We start from the raw sequence: 21404 nt of genomic DNA on the forward strand, positions 1-21404 counted from the left end.
AGATGACCTGCTCCATAAACAGAGCACAGGGCCACATTTGCTTTAAACAGCTGTGTCCTCCCTTTGACATTGCAGGCAATTACTTTGCCTTCACTGGTAACTGGATTGCTTTTTGTAATGCAAGCATTTCAAAGTGTTTCATTAATGTGGTTCAGTGCCTGGGGCAAAGGCTTGCTGGCTCCTCTGCCCTCCCTTGTCCAGATGTGCTCTGCACAGGACAGGTGGATCACCCATGGGCTGTGCCTCTGGTTGGATGCCAGCATGCACGGGGAGACTCTTCTGTGCACCTGCAGGTTTAACTTTGCCCTGGACACTCTTGATGCCACCAAAATGTGGATTATGATACAGGCCTTCCCTTGTACAGGACTTCCCTTGAGTGGCCAAAGCCATTCTCCGAATACATTTTTCCTGTCTTAACTCACAACTGTGGTTTGTTGAGGGAATCCTGAACAGATAAAACAGAAGAAAATATGGAGGAAGGCCTATTTCAAATTAAGGCATGCTTTCCATCATTAAAAGTTTTTCCCCTGAAATCTTAAAAAAGGCTGCCTGTAATTATATGGTAGTTTCTCAAAGCAGATGACTTTAACCAAGAAACTTGGCTTATGCCTTCCTGTAGGGCAGCCAAAGGAGAGGTAATATTTACCAGATTTGACAGGAGAGATCAGTAGGAATGTAAATAGAGTAGTCCTCCAAAAGACACTAAAGCCAGAGCAATCATCCTGCAGCTTTGACAAATTTGCTAGCATCTGTTCTGGTGCCATTTCTGCTGTACAGACCTGCCATTAACCATGGAGACGAAAAGGCTTTAATTAAATGAGCAGATTGACATGTTAAACTTTGATAACATTGTGCCATCTGGGTGGGTTATATTTGCAATTCCATCCGTAGCTTCTTAGATTTAGGGTATATTTCAGTGCTGCCCCAGTTATTTTTGGGAAGATATGCTGACCATAGAGCTCTGGGGTTCCTAAGGCAAGGTGTCAGGCTCTAGGTATGTGTAACAAGATGTATATTGCAGCATCTCACTTCTGAGCTGCATAACTTCAGTTTTATAGTTTTGGTTTTGCAGTTACGACTGGTTTTACTAACACATTGCTACCTAATCCTGGCTACAGCTGCTACTGTAGATTTCAGGTAATAGGAGCATAAAAATTACTTATTTATCAAGACTAAACTTCAGTCAATACATAGAATGGGCTACAGATTAAGAAACCTTTAAGATGTGCCTTAAAACCCCCACACTGTTCATAGATTCATTCCCTGCTGGCAATGTGTCGCTGGGTTCGTACAAAGTAGTCAGTTCAAGAGAAGATTGCTCTTAATTAAGGTGGAAATTGATAAGTAAAATTTTGCAGTGCTTTAGATGCCTAATGTGCTGAGTGTATTCAGCTTACACTGTAGTATTTGTCATCCCCTCAACTTGTAATAGATTGGAGCAGGGTGTTTATTATGATGAGATGCTGTTATAAATAAAAGGCTTTTATAGCTTCAGAGAAAATCCTTTTACAGCTTAATTGTGTAGACAGGTTCAATTTCCAGGAAGGCCAAGAAGGAAATCAGTTGATAATTTTAATCCAGAATCAATTTTCTTTAAGCTTTTGAAACGTGCTCATCCAAGTTTTTCATGTAGCCATTGGTTTCTGCTGAAGTGGCAGGTGAAGTGTGGCTGGTGTGTTACTTCAGCTGGGCTTCCCTTTACACAAAACTGAGTATCTGGTGAACAGATGAACCTGTTGGGTGTTCAGGTAAATACTTACCTATAAATACTTATCTGAGCGAGACAATCTTTCTGCTGCAACATAGGAGTCAGTGCTAAAAGTACTGTGGCTAAATGCTGCCTTTCTGCCTTTTCATCTGCAGGATGTTGTCTCAAATGTTTCAGGAACCTAAAAGAATGGATTTGTCAGAACTTGGAAGAAGTTTTAATGTCTGAACAACTGCATGGGGGAGGCTATGGATAAAATCTAGTGGTCTGGGTAGAGCGCAGGAAAACAGCTTCAGACTCTCCCTCTTCTGTGATAATGACACTTGAAAAACTTTATAACTTGTACTTTCGTTTTTATTTATCTGGTTTCTTTGGAGTACAAGATGCAAGGTTGTCTTTGACCAGCTAAGCCATCTTTTATCCAAGAGGGAACAAGCTTCCTGACAAGTGCTTATGACTTGCACTGTTTTTCATCTTCATTTTTGTGTAATCGCTGTTTGAAGGAAGGATGTCAGCTATGACATATATATATATATATAGATGTATATATATGTCTATATAGGTGTGTATGTATATATATATATAGACATATATATAGGTGTGTTTGCAAATCCTGAAGATGTCAGATTGTAGCTCATTTAGTATGGGGAAGGAAATTGGGGGTTTGTAAGTGCTATTAGTCTGGCTGTAATACCATGCCTGTGTACATATTTTGTCTGGGTAGGCTTTAAAGAGAACTCAATATGGGCATCAATTGAAGGAGTTGTGCTACCAGATGTAGGTATAAAGCCAAGGAACAGGCAGAAGGATACACAAAATATGGGATATTTATGCTTCTGATAGCGAATGCACATCTGCAGTTTGGAACATGCTGCATTTGTAGTATTAATGAGAAATTCCTGTATGCTTTTGAAGTCCTCTTATTCCACTTGAAGTTATTTCAAGGATTTTTGCAGGACATCGCATATCCTGTGCATCACACTGTGAAGGTTGCTGCTCTACAACTGTACTGGTTGGAAACATTTTGATTATTTGTCCTTCAGTAAATAGTACTGGCTGCTTCCAAATGTTACTGAACGGTTGTGACTCTTGGTGTGGTAGTGTGTAGTGTATAGATGCATATAGAACACCTGAGCCAAGGCTTGTGGATTTCCTGTGTGCATGTGTTTCACTTGGGGAGAATGGTCCTGCTTTACACAGCTGGGGTTGATTTGGTTTAGTTCCTCAAAGTTCCCAACATGCATGTAATTGACACAGATGCATTTAGGATGTAGCATGCTTCAGGGTATTTAATTTCTTAGTGCTCCATAAGAATGTGTTTGTAAAGGGCAAACCAAATATGTGCTTTGCATCCTTTGAAAAGTGTGCAGTTGTAGGAAGTATAGGAAAAGGTCATCTAAACAGCGTAAGACCGTGGAACTGTATTGGATTGGTATAAGGGTAGTGATTACAGTCTAAGAAATCACGTTCTTGTTTCCCAGAGGACGAGGCAAAGCTGCATCTTGTGTTCCACAGACATCAGGATTGCAGTGAACCTGCTGCACAGGTCAGGGGAGCACGGCTTGGGGGAATGCTCTAATAAGCCCTGTCAAAGTAAAAAGCTCATAAATATCACTGGAGCAGTGAATCTATCCCCAAGCCTCTGTTTGGGTGTAACATAGATCCTTCATGAAGTGCTGGCAGCAAGCTGAGTTGTGCTCTGACAGGGCTCTGCTCTCAGCACATTTTGATCCTGCCCTTTGGAAGATGCTCATTACTTGTTTCTTCTCTAGTCTGGACTGACCAAGAAATTAAGGATTTTTTAGTAGCTGCCAAAAGTTGTGCAGTGAGTGTGACAGTTCAGCTCCAACAGTCAGCAAAAATGGGCTGCTCAGGTAGGAGGCTGTGTGGAGTGGTAGATTCCAGGGTTCCTCAGGGATGCCCACTCCATACTGCAGCTGAGCAAGCCAAATTGGAAATGAGCTCACGGCTGTACCCTGCTATCACTTCAGAATGGGGACATCTGCTGAGGACACCTCTACCCTGGGCAAAGCAAATCCGTAATTTATTTTTAGCCTTGTTAGTGATGGAGTGAGTAGTGGCAACAAGCAGGGAATAAATACACTACATTTCTCTTCCTGGAGCTGCCTCTGTTGCCCCATGACACATTCAGCTCTTTGGTTCCCAGCACAGTAGCAAGTCCAGAGGAAGGATACCACTCTGAGCTGCCTGGCCTCATGAAAGCTGTCTCTACCCATGGCAGGGGAATTTGAACTAGATGATCTTTAAGGTCTCTTCCAAACCATTTTATGATTCTATGATATATTAATTTTGCTGTTTGTGAAAAGGGATAGAGATACATACTTGCTTAGTGCAGCCTAGAGGAATAATATGTTTATGTAACTGTCTTCTCAAATATATTTTATTATCATTAGCCATAGGAAAAACTATTCTCTTGTCTTGGTCCCTGGAAGACAACAGTTATACCTAGTAGATATTTATTATTTTAGGACTTACCTATGTGGGATATGGAAAATGTTGTCTTTTGTCTCAACTTATGAACTGCACAAAAGCCTCTGTGGACAGAAGCAAGATTTCTGCCTTCTTCCTGTGTTTTCCCTTGACCCTTTATCAGAGTTACACCAGTGCAAAGCACAGAAACTTTACTTTCCAGCTTGCTGTTGAGTCTGTGTTTTTGGAATCATATACTGATCCTAGCTGCCAAGTTGTAGCTGATGTGCCTCTCTGTGTGTTAGTTGTGAAATAGTGGTGCACAAGCTAATTCTTGCCCTGTCCTTGCTATCCTCTCCCAGGACCTTGGGAATAAACATAAGCTTATGGAAAGGAACAGGGATCTCCTGACAGAACCTAAGTTACACAGAATGAAACAGGTCTCTCTCACTGTAACCTAGGAAAACTACTGGAGTCTGCATGTGTGATTTGTGTATTATTAATCTTTTATAAACTATAGCTGCAAGTCTTTTTTTGTAGGATCTTTGAAGGTCCCACAGATGATCTATAAAGACAAAGCCTCTTTTATTGAGCTGGATATCAGAGGTGCTACTGATTACAGTCATTTTTATTGTGATGCTTCTCCAGCAGCCATGAGAGTGAAGTCAGTCTCATTTCATTGGTGCTGATTTACAGCTATCAAGTATGGCAGATTTCAATCATCTCAGACTAGGGCTGTGTTTGAACTGATGACCCAGGAGGGAACAGCTTTAAAGAGCTGGATTCATAGTCACTGATGCTGCAGATGAACTGTACCACCCTGGTGCACATGTCAGTGAGCTGTTGGAAAAATTGCTGGGAAAAAAAAAACCCAGAGGATGTTCTGTCTGTTTCTCAAAGGCTAAGAGTTTGAGAAGTTTTGTTTGCCATATAAGAGCAAATAATGTGCTTTTCTGGCTCACATGGAGGGTTGTTTTCCGTGGTGAAACCTCAAAACCATGTTCACCTTCAGAACCTCTGCTTATTTTTTGACTTTGTCTCTGGATTTGAAACCAAGATGTTGCTCCCACCAGCACTGCACTGTGATTCAGAGGGAGACACAGGTCCCATGTGCTCTCCTTGGCTGAACGTTGACATGATTGTGTAATAAGTCTTGAATCCACATCTGAACTTTCTGAATTCCATGTTTAATTAATAAATTTTATTTACTTCTTCTTTTCGTAAACTAAGGAAATAACAGCTGGTGTTTGCTTATGTCAAGTAGACAGATGCATCACACAAACACCATATTTTTTCAGCATCAAAACTGAAAGGGAGTTAATATCTGAAGGGCAGTTTATGGATGCATCTGTGTTTATGAACCTGTTCATTCCAAATGTAACAACCAAATAAAAGGGGAAGATGGAAAAGATGTTGTCCTTACGGATTACAATTTCACGGTAATTTTTTTTCTGATGTTTTCTTCCAGACCTGCTATAATGTTTCTCCTATCTCCCATTCCCCTTAGGAATACGTTCTTTGAAAAATAGCATATTTTGGCAATTTTTCTTGTGACCTAGCTCTTGGAGAGGGTTTCTCTAAGCTGCAAGGCAGAACAGCAGCCAAAAATGTAATTGGGCAAGTTAAATAGTGTGCAGCTGAGAGCCCTTTGCATGGTACAGCTGACAGAAGCTTCCATGAGAAGATCTCAGCATGATATTCAGAGTTATTTGGGCATCCCTGAGGGCTGCACAAATATAACCAATTCAAGGCCCAAATACACAAACATATGGAGAAAGTCTAATTTCTTACCTATCAGCTGAACTGTATTTGGACTGCAGTGAAGTTGGAAGGAAATGGAGGAAAGCACTCTGGAAGATTTATTCTTGTGCTGGAATATGCAAAACCAGATGCTGCATCTGTATCTCAGAGGAAATAATTTCTGTGATTGTAACGTGCTCTTCGCTGTTATGGTTGTGTGTGTGACTGACTTTTCACCTGTCTATGAAATGTGTACAGCAATTTTATGCAGCAGAGTAACTGAAAGGATAATTTAGCTTTTCCTAGGGCTGTCTGGTAATGCCTATCGCTGTAATGCTGCCTTAATAATGCTGAGGGACAAGCTGACAGCTTTGCTTTCAGCAGAGATTATTTTATTGACAGCAAGAGACTTGCTGATAAACTGGAGGGCAGATCGACATCTGGACATCCTCACATTTTTTAGGTGCTTTTAACAAAGAACCCCAAGTGTTCTTGTCACACTGAATTCCCTAAGCAGTCAGGGATTTATGGGTACTTCAAAGATTCCCCTCGTAGTGTTCTGCAAGTTCCTAAACTGCATAGCTGTCTTCCTCCATACCTCCTTCTTTAATATATTTGTGGTCATATTGTTAAACACATCTCATAAAACACAAGGGATATGCTCAACAGCTAAATTGACATTAGCATATGATCCTTAATGCATATTTCTGGGTGTTACTCCCATTTTGCGTGGGTGTAGCCCAGCTGGCACCTCTGAAAATGTTCCTGCCATAAAGTACTAAAAGTGAAGAGAAGTAGAGGCTCAAATCCCATTTAAGCACGCACTGTGGAGAAAAGAATTTTGTTCCGAAGTCACATTAAGTATTAAAAGTTATCCCAGTGTGCAAAGTTGCAGTCTCTCCAGGAATAAGGAAAAATCTTTTCAGTGGGATGTGAAGCAGATACTCGAAGCGGCAGATCTCAAACCTTAGAGGCAGAGCAGAAATAGCAGTTGGTTTTGTCAGTTAAGAAATTTAATTTATTGCTGGTCATGGTACTCGGGAAGAAAGTAAAATGTCTGGCAAAACAGCTTCCCTCACCTCAGCCAGCTGGCACAAAAGGAAAATTTGTTGAACTGTCTGGATTCAGGGAGCTGCAGTCAGGACCATGACATTTGCAGAGTTGCAAAGTTGCTGCATTTCCCATGTTGCTGTCCCTCCCCTTGTTCCCTGCCCACCTACACACACAGCTGCTCCCTGCCCAGGCGGCCCTGGTGTCCACCAGTGTCCAACAATTTGAGGAACGCAGCCCCACAGTGCTGTGGCCAGTCCTGTGCCAGCCCCTGGAACACGTGCTGTTTACAAAATACTGCTCTAAATATTCTCTGGTGCCACAGAGAACAGAATTGTGAGGCAACAGAAGGAGATTTTTTTGCCTTTTTTATGAACTGTAGGAAAGGTAGGAGGTTATTGCTAGCATAACTTTGACTGGAAGCAGTGACTTAGCTAAGCAGTGGTAACTTGCATTCAGACTCTGGGGAGAGCAAGTGGACCCAGGGGCTCTGCAGGCTTGTGGCACAACTTTTTCCTGGGTTTCTTCAGTGCACTCCCAAGCCCAGCTGATTCACTTAGGTACAGAGAGCATTAATGCTAAACCTGATTTGTAATAAAGGAATCCTACAGCACAAAGCCTTGGAATTTTGTCTCAAACAGTTAAAAAACAACGGCTGTTTCCCAGGACATTGTTCTTGCTCATGTGCTTTTGACCAAAATATGCAGTAGTCTTACAGGTTGGCTTCCAACCAATTTGATCTTGTAGTCTCTCCCACCACTTTATGGGACCACCATACTCTGATTTAGGTGGATGTTCAGAAGGAATGTTCTCAGCAGGACAGAGAGGTTTAACCTCAGCAATTCAAATGGAAAATGGTGCATACTTGCTGTGATGTGGTTCAGCTGTCTGCAGGGCCTTGGCAGTAGCAATCTTGTTGCGAGTTCAGTAGTGAACTCTAAATCTTGGCGGCTGTGGTCCAGTATTTCCACTTGTCTTTCCATGCATGTTGTCAGCCAACATCTGACTCTTTGGAGAGTGGCTGACTGTTGAATGCTCACATCACTGACTCGCTGTTAAACAGGAGAGGTGAGTCACCAACAACACTGAAAAGTTCTCAACACTCTCTTCACCTCCATCTCACCAGCATTTGCTGGGTCCTAGTCTTTGGGAACAAGAATCCAGATTGGTGCAAACACAAACGCACCACTGTCGGGGGAGGAAGAGTTGGTGTGTGAACTGTTTCAGGAGCTTGACCCCACAGATAAATGGGCCTTGACAATATCCATTTGAGGGTATTGAGATAGCTGGATGGTTTCATTGTGAGTCTGCTCTCCCTAATCTTTGCGATCCTGGGACATCAGAGAAGGGTACAAGAAGGCAAAACTCACCTGCATATACAGGAAGAGCTTAACAGAGGATCCAGGAGATTACAGGCTCATCAGTGATACTTCAGTTCCTGGGAAAGTTACCAAAGGAATCCTCCTAGGAGCTATCACATGAAGCAGGGGATTGGGAAAAGCCAGGATGGATTCACCAAGGGCAAGTTGTGCTTGACAGAGCCGATCACCTTCTACAGCAAAGGAACTGCTCGGTCCAAGCGGGGCGGGCGGTGGACATTGCTTGCCTGGATTTCTGCAGGGATTTCCATTTGGTTTCCCACAGCCTCCTCCTGGACAAACAGACACATTATGGTCAAGACAAGTGGTCCCTGCAGTGGGTGGGAAACTGGCTGGCAGGAAGCACCCAGGGGGTGCCACTGAACAGCTCCTCTTCAGGCTGGTGACCTGTCACAAGTGGGGTCCAGCAAGGATCGATATTGGGTCCAGAACTGTTTAATATCCTCACAAATGATCTACGTGATGGGACCAAGTGCACCCTGGTGAGCTTTGCCAATGATTCCAAAGCGAGTGGGAAGGGGACACTTCAGAAGGGAGACCCACCCTGTGGAAGGGGAAGATAGAAGCCTGGATAGGCTGGAAGAGTGGGCTGCCTGAAACTTATGCAGCTCAACAAAGCCAAATGTAAGGTCTTGTACCTTGGAAAAAAACATAATCCAGGGGTGCAGCACAGGCTGTGTATGATCTGCCTGGTGGAAAGCAGCTGTATGGAAAGGGCCCAAGGGATCCTGGTGGACAACAAGGTCTGCATGAACAAACAGTGTGGCAGAGATCCAGGGGGATGGTGGGATGCACCAACAGGGGCCCCACCAGCAGAGATAAAGGATTGTTATCCAGTTCTAATCATTGCTTGTCAGGCCACACCTGGAATACTGTGTTCAGTTTTGGTCCCCACAATACAAAAATGCGTAGACAAGCTGGAGGAGGTCCAGAGAAGGGCCACAAAGATGGTCAAATGACTGCCATGTGAGGAAAGGCTGAGAGAGATGCGTTTGTTCAGCACTGAGAAAAGGTGTAAGGGAGGCCTTATATCACCATGTTCCAGTATTTAAAGAGTGCCTATAAAGACGGAGACTCCTTTTTACAAGGAGTTGCATGGAAAAGGTATGGAGTAATGGTCACATGTTATTCCTGGGGAGATTCCAATTTCTGTGATCATTCCATGAACTCACTGGAGGAGAAGCAGCTCCAGAAAGCAGGCTGCTCAGACCTGGGGGACGGATGTCTGGAACTCTCTCATTGCCCTTCCAACTGGGTAGAATTGTGAATTACTCAGAAAAACAACGTTGACTGTGATACTTGCTCAACATGACTGCAAGAGGCTGTGACCTAGGGCTGTGTTCATAGTAACAGCAGTGTTCCCATGGATTTTGGTAGGGAAGGAACTGCTTTGTAACTGGAATATGATGTATTAGGAGGGGACTATTTCTCTCCTGTGGTGACTTCACTGGGTGCAGCTGGTCCTCAAACGTGTTTTGAAGTAGTTTCTCATTAGGATCAACTCATGGGAAGTAACAGATGGTGAAGTGAGACTAAATTAGTGAGAACGTTGTGCTCGGTTAATGCTCTTTCTCTCTATAAATAATAGCTGGGGAGTGGAGCAGGAATGAAGACACTTATGTTTGTGGCTACCTCTGCTGCTACGTAGATGTTATATGATGCCTTCCAGCATGTTTGGTCAGCACTAGAAAAGAGTAGAAAGAATTTGCCAGCCCCTTTGCGAGCGCAAAAATATTGTAATTCTGCTGCAGAACAAATAAAATCTAAGGAATGCTCAAAGACTTATGAGAGGAAACAAGTGTGGGAGACAATTTTACATTAACAATCAACTTCTTCATATGCAGGTGAAACAAAACCCAGCGTCTCTCCTCTGATATTCCCAGTAAGTCTCCAGTTTTTTTACTGTTTACTTCTATCCTAAAATCTTCCTTTGAAATATATGTATTTGAGTAAGACTTAACTTGCTGTGGTTCAGACATCCTGGCTTGTTGTCAGGCACGCTTCACGGCTGGAGCAACCACCAGGAGAATCACTTTTAGAATGCCAGGAGTGGCTACTGCCAGCCATCACCTGCCCCTTCCCATTTCTTTGTGTGACACAGTGTGAAATGGCAGACTGGAAGTTTTGCATTCAAATCTGCATCTGACATCCCAGCTCAGATATTGGCAGCAGCTCTGGCATCTTTGTCTTGAATGACATTTTCTGCAACTTAGGTCTTCAGTGATTTTTTTTTTTTTCAGGACACAGCAATGAAAAGCTTTGCAAAAAATAATTCCTCCTGAGAATTTTTTTCTGGACTTGTCAGCCTGTGCCGTAAACTTTCCTTATGGGCCATTTTGTAGACTTTTTTGCAGACCTTACTCAGTACCCCACGGGACATACGCTTCTGTTAAGTGATTTTCTTGAGGTGTTGGCCAGGATGAAATACTTTTGCTTCCCTTGCTAGTCCTAACTCCTCAGTGGAAGCAGGTGCTCATACTATTACAAAGAACACAAACCCTAAGTGTGAAACTTTGATTTGCAGGAGGACATACGGATCTCTGAACAGCTCAGAGACTAAGGAGATATACTTCCTCCAGGGATCTTTTATCATAAAAGCAGCTTAAGTGACTCACTCTTTCCCGAGGATATTCTTAAAACAAACGCACTCAGTTTGTCTTTTAGTGGTCAGAAAGAAGATTTATTTTGTGCCGTCTTTCAAAAAAAAAAAAAAAAAAAAAAAGAAAAGACGTCTTTTGAAAAAAGTCAATGGCCGTATTTCCAAGAGGATTTGGGCTGTAATAGAGGTCTGTACGGCTCACTAATGCATGGGCTGACTGGCACCATCTTCACTCAAGCAAGTGCTCCAGTGAAAAATTCGGTGCTATTTTTAGTCCCTTACAACAAACTGCTTGATTGTAAGGCCTGGGGAACCGTGACACCGTGATCCTGAGGGGTCTGCTGGAAAAGGCAGAAGGACGAGGCACGGCAGCGTGCTTGGCTACGCCGGGGAACTCCGGCTGATGCACAGAGGAGCACGCCAGGAGCAGGTATTTTAAATCATCTCCTAAGCCTTGGTCTGCCCACGAAATGAAGCTGCTGGCCAGCGTCAGGGCATGAAAGCGTTAGCTGGCTGGCTCTATCTGCTCCTGCCCTTAAAGATTTCATTCCATAAATTCCTGTCCCGACCGTCAGCTTTTAAGTCGTCTCCTCTCGTTTCCTAGCCTTTTCTGGGATTTTGCAGGATCTTTAGGCAAGTTAGCAAATGGCAGTAGCGGGAGAGAGATAAGTTTCCCAAGCGGAAGGCGTCGTGCTCCGGTGGAAGCCCCGCCGTGGCAGTGCCTGGGTGAGTAGCCGGGAACAAGCAGGAGCTGCAGCAGGCCGGGGGTCGGTCCGAGCGGCCGGAGGGGCTGGAGCGGTGCCCGGGCCGTGTCCGAGTGCGAGCGGCCCCCGGCCCGCCGGACCCCGCCTCGGCCGCGGCGCTCCCGGCAGGTCGGTCCCCGGCGAGGGCAGCCAGTCCCGGGGGGGTTCAGGGGCTGCTCCCGGGCGCGGTGGTCGCCATTCCTGGGCGGTGGAGTCACGGGCGGGACGGGCGCCAGGGGCGGGCAGGGCGCGCCCGGCCGCGGCTGCCGCGGCTCCCCGGGCTCGGCCGCCGGTGCCAGGTGAGCGCCGGGAGGCTCCGCAGCGCTGCTGTCCCGGCGGGACGGCAGCACTGCCGGCGGGATGGGCCGCCCGATCCCGGCTGCATCCCGCCTGCCTCCTGCCCGCTTCCAAGAGCTGGTGCTGTGTCACAGCCTCTGCCAGCGTGCCTTAAGAACGAGGATCCCGGCCTGCTGGGGACGCGGTGCTGGAGCGGCAGCGGGGCTCGGCAGGGCAAGTTGTGATTGTGTAAAGTGCCGCGGGGAGCGGGGCAGTGCTTTGCTGTCTTGCGTTTGCGCCCTTTTGTTTCAGCTCGGCTGTGCAGCGCTTGTGAATTCCTTGCTTCAGAGTCAGATCCCGGCTTCGGAGTGAGCGTTGATGCAGTTTAGCTGCATTGCTTTGTTTTAAAATAACTACATGTGTTTCACCCTTAATGATACCATTATCTTAAAATAGCTCGATGTGCTGCCTCCCTTGAGTTACTTGGTGGAAAAAACAAGGAAGGGGAGCTGCTGAATTCCCATGAACTTTGTGCTCATAGATCCTGCTAGGCTTTCAGCATGCTGAGCTGCTGTAGCAGCCTTCTCCGTGTACTAGAAATGTGTCTTACCAAACTGCTCTCTGCTGCTGGGGTCACATTCTCTGCCCTAGCTGTGCTTAAGGTACATTGGAGAGGACAGGTGGAGTGGCACTTCCGTAATGGGGGTTTTAGTGTACTCCTCTTAGATCTGTGCAGCTGTGTATTAACAGTGCAGATGGTGCAAGCAGAGTAGCTATAGCACGTGTTGGCTTACTTGTGCATTAAATTAGTTCATATAATTAGATGATAATCAGTCATGCTCATGTGAGATGAAATAGTTAATGTTTTGGTGCTTCTCTAAAAAAAAAAAAATTCAAATACCCTGTTTTGTTCTCACTGGTTCTGGCCAATCCAGATTGTTATCTTCCAGAAATAGTCTTCATCACTAGTTGCCAGTTTCAGCACTAGTTACTAAAACAAAGGCAAGTAGAATGAAAAGTCAATTACTCCATGGCCTGAATTCAGTAAACTGCGTCTGCATGGTTTAGAACTTGTTATACTTTCAGAGGAATTAAGATGAATTATTTGGGTTTTCTTTTGGCAAAAAGTAGAGGTGGATGAGATTTTATTAAAACTTCAGTGACAGATGTTTTAGTGTTAGGGCACTTCTCTGGGACATGCTGTACATGTCAGCGTAGATGAAAGCTCTGTGTTTGCTTATGGTGATCAAATGCACAAATTTTACCAAACTGCTGGAAAGGCTGACTGGGTATTTCTTAATCAGTGCTGTGTCTTTCCATCTACTCGTCCTGTTATCCCGAGTGTTTCAAGGGCACGTACCACACAACCCACTTCTAGAAATACTCACTGGCAAGTTGTAGTGTGTGTGCTTGCACAGAGGATACTTGTGCACAGTAAAGCCCTGACACCTTTTAGGTGAGCAGTGCAGCTTGTGTCTGGTACGTGCTGGAATCAGCCTGGCACAGGGGACACTCTGTGTGACTGACTGCATTGCCTGATTTTGATACTCTGGTACCTCTGTATTGGAAAGACACGTGGCCCTCAAAAGACAAACTCCATTACTTCAGGGGTACTGCCCTTCTCAGCTGCCTACAGATGCTGTCCATACCCTGCCTGAGGACAGCTCAAAGTAGCAGCAGTTCAGTTGGTGTTTGGTAGTGTGAATATGAGAGGTAAAGGGATGCAATGCTTCTGAGAACTGTTAAGAAGTATGTGTTTTCACAATATTTGGATATAAAACCCGTCTTTTCCCTCACACCCTTAAGCCTTTTAGTTAGGTGAGTGGGTGAGATGCTGTGCTGCTGGTCACACCACATGCCCTGAGCACAGGAGAAAGTGGCCCTGCAGGGTGTGCTGGAACACCCTGATTTTGGAGCTGCTCATGGATAGAGCTCCCTTCCTGTGCTCTGCAGGATGACCTGCTGCTGCCACTGGGCTTCTCTTTCCTAAATGGGGTTACACTCGTACTTCAGTGTTTGTGCAAGTTCTGAGACAGGTCAGAAATCTCATTTGAAGGAGGTGAAGTATCTTTCTGGCTTTATTGTACCAGTTGGGAAGTGATGGATTGCACATAAGCTCTGCACCTGATATCTCTTGCAGGCCGTAAATCCAAGTGATGCATCTCAAAAGCAAACTGTAAAGTCCAGACTGACATTGTCATTTAAATGTCCATTCAGAGAAATACTGGTTTCTCAGCTATGGCTAAAGATGAGCAGGTGTCAGATTCCTTCTCATGTCCTCTGAATGTAGCGCAGTAAGTCACAATTATCTCATCTATTTTAAAACAGCTTTCTGGGTTTTTTTGATTTTTTATCCCCTGATCTTTGTTAGCTAATTCAAGAAGAAGTGGCTTATAAATTAAACATCATTTTCTAATGAATCCCAGCTCATCCCTCTTAAGCCAAGTCTAATACAAAACCAAACTCATTTTAATCATTAAATGAAGTCATTGACTTTTTTGTCTGTGAATGTCAGATGGTAGCAGATTCCTGAAGTACTTAACCTGAACATTATCCATAGACTGCAGCTCCCTCTTTTTTTCAAGATACAGTTATGAAATATGTTAATACCGTGCATGTGAAAAGTTGCAAGTTCTCAGCATTCATTCCTGCTGACAGAGGAGCAGTTAGAACCTTCTCTTGGCAACACATTTTGTGAATAATGTGGGGGTTTTATTTAGTGATGAAAGTAAGTGTCAGACTTCCAAAATGACCCGGAACATGTCGAGGTCATTTAGGTTGTCACAAGAGCTGCTCTGTCTATGATGCCTGTGAAACCTTCCCCTTTTCCAGGTATGCAGCTAGATCTGGACCAGTGCACTTTTCAGCCCCTCAGGCATCAGGGTAAAGAGGGAGCCTTGTACACAAAACTAAAAAAGTCCAGTTTCTGTGGGTGAGAAAGGTGTCAGAGAATACCTGAACTGACACTTTACACTCAGCCATAAATAAAAATGGGGTAGCTAGTAGCAGCAAAGAATGTTTGTGAAAAATAAGCATCATATGTTTAGAGATAGCATGGGCTAGAATAGAATAGAAATAGAAGAGAATTTTTCATTTGGAAGTGACCTAGAAATGCTCATTCAGTCCAAGTGCCTGACCACTTCACTTGATCAAAGTTAAAGCGTGTTACTAAGGGCATTGTCCAAATGCATCAGTCTTGGGGCAACAACCACGTGTCTGGGAAGCCTATTCTAGTGTTTAACCATCCTCTGAGTAAAGAAATGCTTTCTAATGTCCAGTCTAAATGTCCCCTAGTGCAGCTTTGAACCATTCTCATGCAGGAAAATACAGGTAATGCTCAGCAGTCTATGTGCTAAGAGTGTAACCTGAAAATGTGTGGAAGAGCTAACAACATCCAGCAGTTGTTTCAGCTTCCTTGTTTGCAGTCTGCTTCAGGCTTCACTTGGTTTCCTTTATTCTCCCCCGGGGATATCTCCATTGCAAATGTGTTGGACTTGTAATGAGGAAGCACTAGGTTTCCAATGCTAAGTGAACAAACCTCTAAAATGTTTCCTCTAACAGTAAGAATTCACCATGCTTGTCTGTGGATTTTAAATTTCAGCCAGTTAGGGAACAAATTAATGGTGCTGTGTTACCAGAGGAAAGAGTGTATTTTGGCACCATTTGTTCATGTGCCCCCATGGCCTGCCATTGAGGTCTTTGTTTCAGTATAAAAGGAGGATTAGTGGCTTTGGACATCTCTGTTACTGCATGCTACTAACGTGAAAACTAATAAAATGATAGGTTGAAGGTGTAAAATATAGGCCCAGAATTACTTAAAATATGGGAGAAATGGCAGTACAATTGGAGCTTGCAATAAATGGGCAAAGAGAAAATGGAAAAATCTATCCTTATTTAAAGTGGTGTGTGCAATATATTTATTTAGGCACTCAGAATCAGGAGAAATGTGGCTGATTCAAATGAGAAATGTGTTCTAAGGAAATACTTTCTTCATTTAAATTTAATTTGAGGAGGTTTGAAAGTAGAATTCATTCTTGTGGAATTAGATTATGCCCTGGTTGTTATATTTCCCTCTTCCACATCGTCTTGTCTCTCTCATTTCCACAAATAGCTTTTTCATCTCGGTTGCCACTGGCAAAAGCCTGTAAGTAGGATCTTTGGACAGATATGAGTGAATCAGAAATACTGTGGTTGGAAGTTTCACAGTCATTAGAAGGAAGTGCCAGAGTGACAGAAGGTCACTTGGTCAAATTTAAGCAAACTATGAGTTTTGGGGTTTTTTTCAGGAACAGGATGACAATGGTGAGGAGATAGTGCCGGCAAGCAACCTCAATGCTGAATCACAGTATCATCTGCCTTTCTGCAGCCTATGGAAGCTGCACCTCACGTGTTCTTCCTTCAGAAATCAGGGTGCATACCTTACCCAGATCACCAGTACTGGCAGGAATGAATCTTGGGCCCACAACCAGTGCATTGAAGTACTGACATCTGAGAGGAAGAAATGAACATACTTCTTTGTCTTTCTTCTTACCTTTTTTTCCTGCCTCCGAAAGATGGGAGATAGACTGGGAAAGGCAGATCTCGTTTTGCCTTTCCCCTGGGGTACTCTGGTAATGGCAGAGCCTGTGTCTTTGTGGCTGGGAGAAGTGATGGATAGGATGCTGCCTAAGAGCAGAAGAAGCTGATGAAAGCAGTGGAGCAATAGAAAGAAAATGCTGAGATCCTTTACCAAAGAAGTTCTTACCTTACGCAGTCCTTGTCTGGTCCTAAAAGGATGTGAGGCCACTGGTGGGATCTGTCTGTCTTATGAAGGGCTTTGAATGCCCTGAACAGTGTGATGTTCATCAGGCAAAACAGGAAAGGCAGCTGTACAAGTGCATCAGCCTTACTCCTGTACTTCTTCCCAGCCTTACAAAACCTGACCTAACACCCTGAGGTTCACACGTGGAATAGAGAGGACTCTTAGGGGAAAGAAATAAATGCTGTGGGGGTTTGGGGCAGAGAAGATGACAAATTGCATACACTTTGGTAACCTTAAGAGCTACTAAGTGAACTGTCAGAAGCATTTTGTGGGCCAGCTTTCCAAAAGGAGTACAACTGTGCAGTGCCCAGGCTCTCCTGGGAGGGTCATCCTCACCTGCCAGCCCTTGCCCTCTTAAGGTGGTCAAGTAGTGGTCCCAGCTGCATTTGAATCCTTCTGCTTAGCAAAAGGATACCGGGGCAGCAGTGGGTACTTGAGAAATGGTGCAGACACTGCTGTGTAATTATTACATCAAGGCCTCTGAGGTATGTGCCCTGATCCGTGACTTGACTTGTGATGCTGGCTGGTCCGGCTGGCAGCTGGCACGTTGTTAAGTCGGGGCATGGGATCTTGCTTTAGTGTGAAATCCCTTGGGGGCAAAATCTACAGCTAACCCAGCAGATTGCCGTGGTAGAAGCAGCAGCCTGTCCCCTTCCCTTGCACACACCCTCTGCCCCTGTGTGCCTTGTTGTTTGCTCCCCTGCAGCTCGGGAGATCCTGTCCTTCGACCCTGTAAGAACCGAGGCACTGGCAGCTTTCAGCTTCTCTAGTGAAAGGAGCTGATTTCTGCTTTTAACACCAAAACTGAAGGGAGGCTTTTACTTAAAGATAGCAATAGGTAGTAGTGAGAGACATTTCTGCTTCTCCTTGTGTCGGCGCTTACTCTGTCTTTTTAAAGCAGATAATAAACCAACTTTTATACTTAGTGGTTTCTAACAGTTATCACTGATTGCAAATCACCTTATTTATCTATTTAGATTCCTTCCAGTTCACCAAGTAGCATGTGAAATTACTGAGTTTCTGATGAGTGTCCTGTAAAATCTCAGTTAAGGTATGGTGGGACAGCATGCTGTAGTTATTTAAATGACTACTTTTTTTCTTTAAACGGGATACTTATTTGACATACTTCACTTCAGGTATGACCTTTGTGTCTCTGCTGGTGCATTTTCTGAGTTTATGACTCACTCCACATTCCTATAAAGCCTTTCACTGGGTGTTCTTAGAGTCTTTACAAGATATAATTAACTGAAATACTGTGTCTCCCCGGTGAGGTCAGTAAATATTCTTAATTGCTTTTTGCAGAAAGAGGAAAATATGATAGAGAAATTTTAAAGGAATTCACCAGTGCTGGGTGAAAAGCTACTGAAGAGGCAGCAGTGGAGGCTGTGATTCCTGAACCCTCTTCAGTGTGCACCATTTCTCTTTCTTACATAAGCACGCATAGGAACGATGTAACCCAGTAGAGTGAGGCAAGATGTAGGTCAGGTTTCTTTTGTCAGTATATCTTCTGCTTTTTGACCTGTAAGTTGCTGAAAGCAACAAAAGCCTATGGATGAGGGAGCCTTTTCAGAACTAGTTAAAAAAGCAACAAGCAACCCCTGAAAGCCTCAGTTCTCTCTAAAGAGCTATTTTTAGGAAGCTAAATCAAAGAAAAGTCCCCTGGGTGGGTGGGGGTCTGTACACAAAGTTTCTGTCTGGCTGCCTTTGGATAGCTTAAAGTGTTAATGCACTTTGTGCTTGGTGAAAACAGAGACCAGACTGAACAGGCTGTCGGGGGCAGACCCTTCTTCAAGGCTGCTGGTGCCAGGCCTGGTCACTGGAGGTTTTGGGAAGAGGGAATGTACAGTGTTAAGATGACTTTCAGCCCCATTTTGATCAAAAGATACTCACTCTATCCTGAGTTAAAGGGGACACAGATTTCCACAGTGGTGTTGTTGGTTACTTTATCAGAAAAATGGCAGCACACAGAAGCTTGAGCAGAAATTACCATATGTACTATATAATATTATAATAATGATAATGATATAAATGTGATGCCTAGTTTTAAGGACCACCAAGGAAGGAAGCTTAACAGGGCATCATTGTCCTTTCACAGCTGTTTGAAAAAGCTGTGTCTGTCCCTTCAACCGTGCTCCACACCACGTGGAAGTTCTTTTTTACCCTTGAGTACCTGGTGGTTTATTTTTCCTGTAAATAGAATGGCTCTAACGACAAGGTTGGAAAGACTTTGAGGCTTTGTTCTGCGTTTGAACATCCTGAATGCAAAGGCAAGAGGGGACAGCACAAGAACCAATGTCAGAGTGGCAGTGCAGAAGTGCCAGGGGAAGACAGTCCTTGCTGCTGGTGCTCTGAAACACTTCACTAGGAGCTGAAGCACTACTGGCTTTGTACAAAGCAGGCTCTTGACTGTGAAAGTTGCAAAGAATCAGCTGGGACAAGGAAGGCAAAACCTTCATTTCCTGAAGCCCTTGGCACTTTCTTTTACCCAGCACATGTTAAATAGATATAATAATAAATGCAGTCATGCAACAACAAATTGGATGAGCTGATTTAGGTGAAATGAGAATTGATGAGGAGTTAACTCTAAATTATTACTGCTTTGACATTTGCAGCTCACATATTTTTCCCCTAGAAAATAAATCACCTTTTTTCTACAGGGACACTAGAAAGAAGGCTTGGACACAATTTGTTTTTATTTCAGCTCAGCAGATCAGGAATAAAAGTACGTCCCTGTCATGAGAGCCCCAAGAAAGCCTCCTTAAGGGAGGGAAGGCAGGAGACACTAGAGATTCCTGTGGCCTTGAACTGTGCTGGCACAGGATAGTTGTTGAAACAGCAGTTATCACTTAGAATTGTTTGGAATTCTTGCCTAGAGACTTCAACAGAATTACCAACTGATAATTCCGGCTGATAGTGAAGAATTGTGATAGGTCAGGGGGTGACTTAAACCAATCTAAAACCAAGAGCAGGTGCTGGTGACACTAATTGGAACCCACAGGAAAGCAGGGACAAAATGAAGAGGGGCAGGCCCACTATCTGCTGTGTAAATACTGGGAAGCACTTTATTAGCAAACAAACCATCCCAGTCAGCCAGCTGAACTGAAGGAGGCTGGAGTGGGGAGTGTTTCACCTATGGCATGGGAGGAGACTGCAAGGTGAAGCTTTAATCCCATTGTTTGACAGGACATAGATTTGGTGGGTGGTGTTCTGTATAAGAAATTGGTGTGGTGATTCTGCACTAAGGACACTCTGCCTTACCTCCTGTGGTTATTGCTGTTAAATTTGGAATGTGAGAGTGATTTGGTTGTTGAATTGAAACTTAGACAGCAGAAGTGACTTGGTGCTTGCTGTGACTGCATCCGTAGCTGTCTGATGATGCAGCAAACCCAAACGAGCCCTGCTGCAACCAGGCATTGGGAGCTATGACCCCACACCTGGCCGTGCCTCTGCTGGGTGTCAGGCCTATAGGAAATCAGTGTTAGCAAGCTAAATGCATCAGTGCTTGTCAGCCAATTCAGGTGTACTCCAGAAAGTTTAAAATTTCCTTTTGTGTGACAGCAAGAAATTGGTAATACAGGCAGGGGACCTACATGTGAGAACTCTTCCATCTTGGAAAAGATTGGGGTTTTTTGGGTGGGAAAGTCCCACAAACCCTCCTGCTGCTTATCCCTTTTTCCTGTGGTCTGCCTGTGTTGTGTCTGCTGTATTGCAGATGGAACCAATGTTTCTCTTGCATCTTATTATGAACTAGTGGAAGTGTGTTCAGTTAAACAGCCAGGAACCAGGGTCAGGACAGAGTGGACCCGACCTTTATTTTTGATGGCCTGTCTTTAGAGTTCATGGTAGTATTCCCAGTGGTGAGTACCTACATAAGGATAAGAATAATTACTTTTTTTCCTTTATCTCTAACTAATATGGCTAAAGCCATAATCTAACAGCCAAAGACAGTCTGGATCAGGAAGGGCTTCTTGGCTGTAAGCAGGCAAGGTGCAGGACTGCTTAGCTGATTAATTATTGGATCAGGAAGAGGAAATGCTAAGATGTCACTGTTTAAAAGCTTTATAGTGCTTTGTTAGCTTCCAGTTCGGGGAGTACTTACAGGCTTGAGAATAAAAATGTAGCTTTAGTCTAGAAAATGTAATTTACTTAATAAGACCCTGTTGGTGGTAGGTACCTGAGCATTTTCAGCATTGAGATCCAAGCATTGCAAAACCAGATGATAGGGATGTTCATTTTCTGTAATCTGTAGGGTTGACCTCAGTGTTACGATAACAAAATCATTGCTTTGTTGTCCATCCCTTCTGTTACTTGCTCCCGTGGGTTTTCTACCTATTTCATCTACTTCTGCAGCTACCAGCTCATAATAGATCAGAATTTTGGCTAATTCTGAGCACACTGTATATATTCAGAGCACTCAAAATAGTCTCCCAGTGCAGCTGAAACCACACTGTGGTCTGAATTGCATGACTAAAGGGAAAGAATCCCCTTAGATTCATTGCTTGACACTTAATATCAAGTTAAGTGATAAGATGGTGGTTGTGTACTCATATACCATAAAAGAAGTAAGTATATTTAAACCTGTGGAATTAAGTAATTTGCCATCCCCTCTTGCGGGCCACTTTTACATCTGGCAAATCAAAGCTGCCGTTTGTAAAGTGGGATTTAAAAAAGCCTCAGA

At 44.0% G+C, this 21404-nt stretch overlaps 1 protein-coding gene and 1 long non-coding RNA gene across 7 annotated transcripts in view; one reads left to right on the forward strand and one right to left on the reverse strand.

Moving 5' to 3' along the window:
* The window catches only part of ARHGAP24 (Rho GTPase activating protein 24), a 183510-nt gene that overhangs the window by 101521 nt on the left and 60585 nt on the right, over positions 1-21404 (forward strand). The window contains exon 1 of one of the 6 annotated variants that reach the window (XM_053941803.1): positions 11470-11632. The exons of 3 other annotated variants lie outside the window; for them this stretch is intronic. The gene's annotated coding sequence lies outside the window, so the exon portion shown is untranslated. Of the gene's footprint in view, positions 1-11469; positions 11633-11665; positions 11779-11926; positions 11949-21404 lie in introns of those variants that run through there. 2 more of the 6 variants (XM_053941804.1, XM_053941799.1) reach the window with 2 other exon arrangements.
* Positions 15942-17137, reverse strand: LOC128787569 (uncharacterized). Its single transcript, XR_008430741.1, has 4 exons — positions 17063-17137; positions 16670-16856; positions 16344-16413; positions 15942-16080 (listed from the first exon to the last, which is right to left on the reverse strand). It is a non-coding gene; the product is annotated as an uncharacterized LOC128787569 (long non-coding RNA).

This window comes from Vidua chalybeata, chromosome 4 (assembly GCF_026979565.1).
Source record: "Vidua chalybeata isolate OUT-0048 chromosome 4, bVidCha1 merged haplotype, whole genome shotgun sequence".
NCBI lineage: Eukaryota > Metazoa > Chordata > Aves > Passeriformes > Viduidae > Vidua > Vidua chalybeata.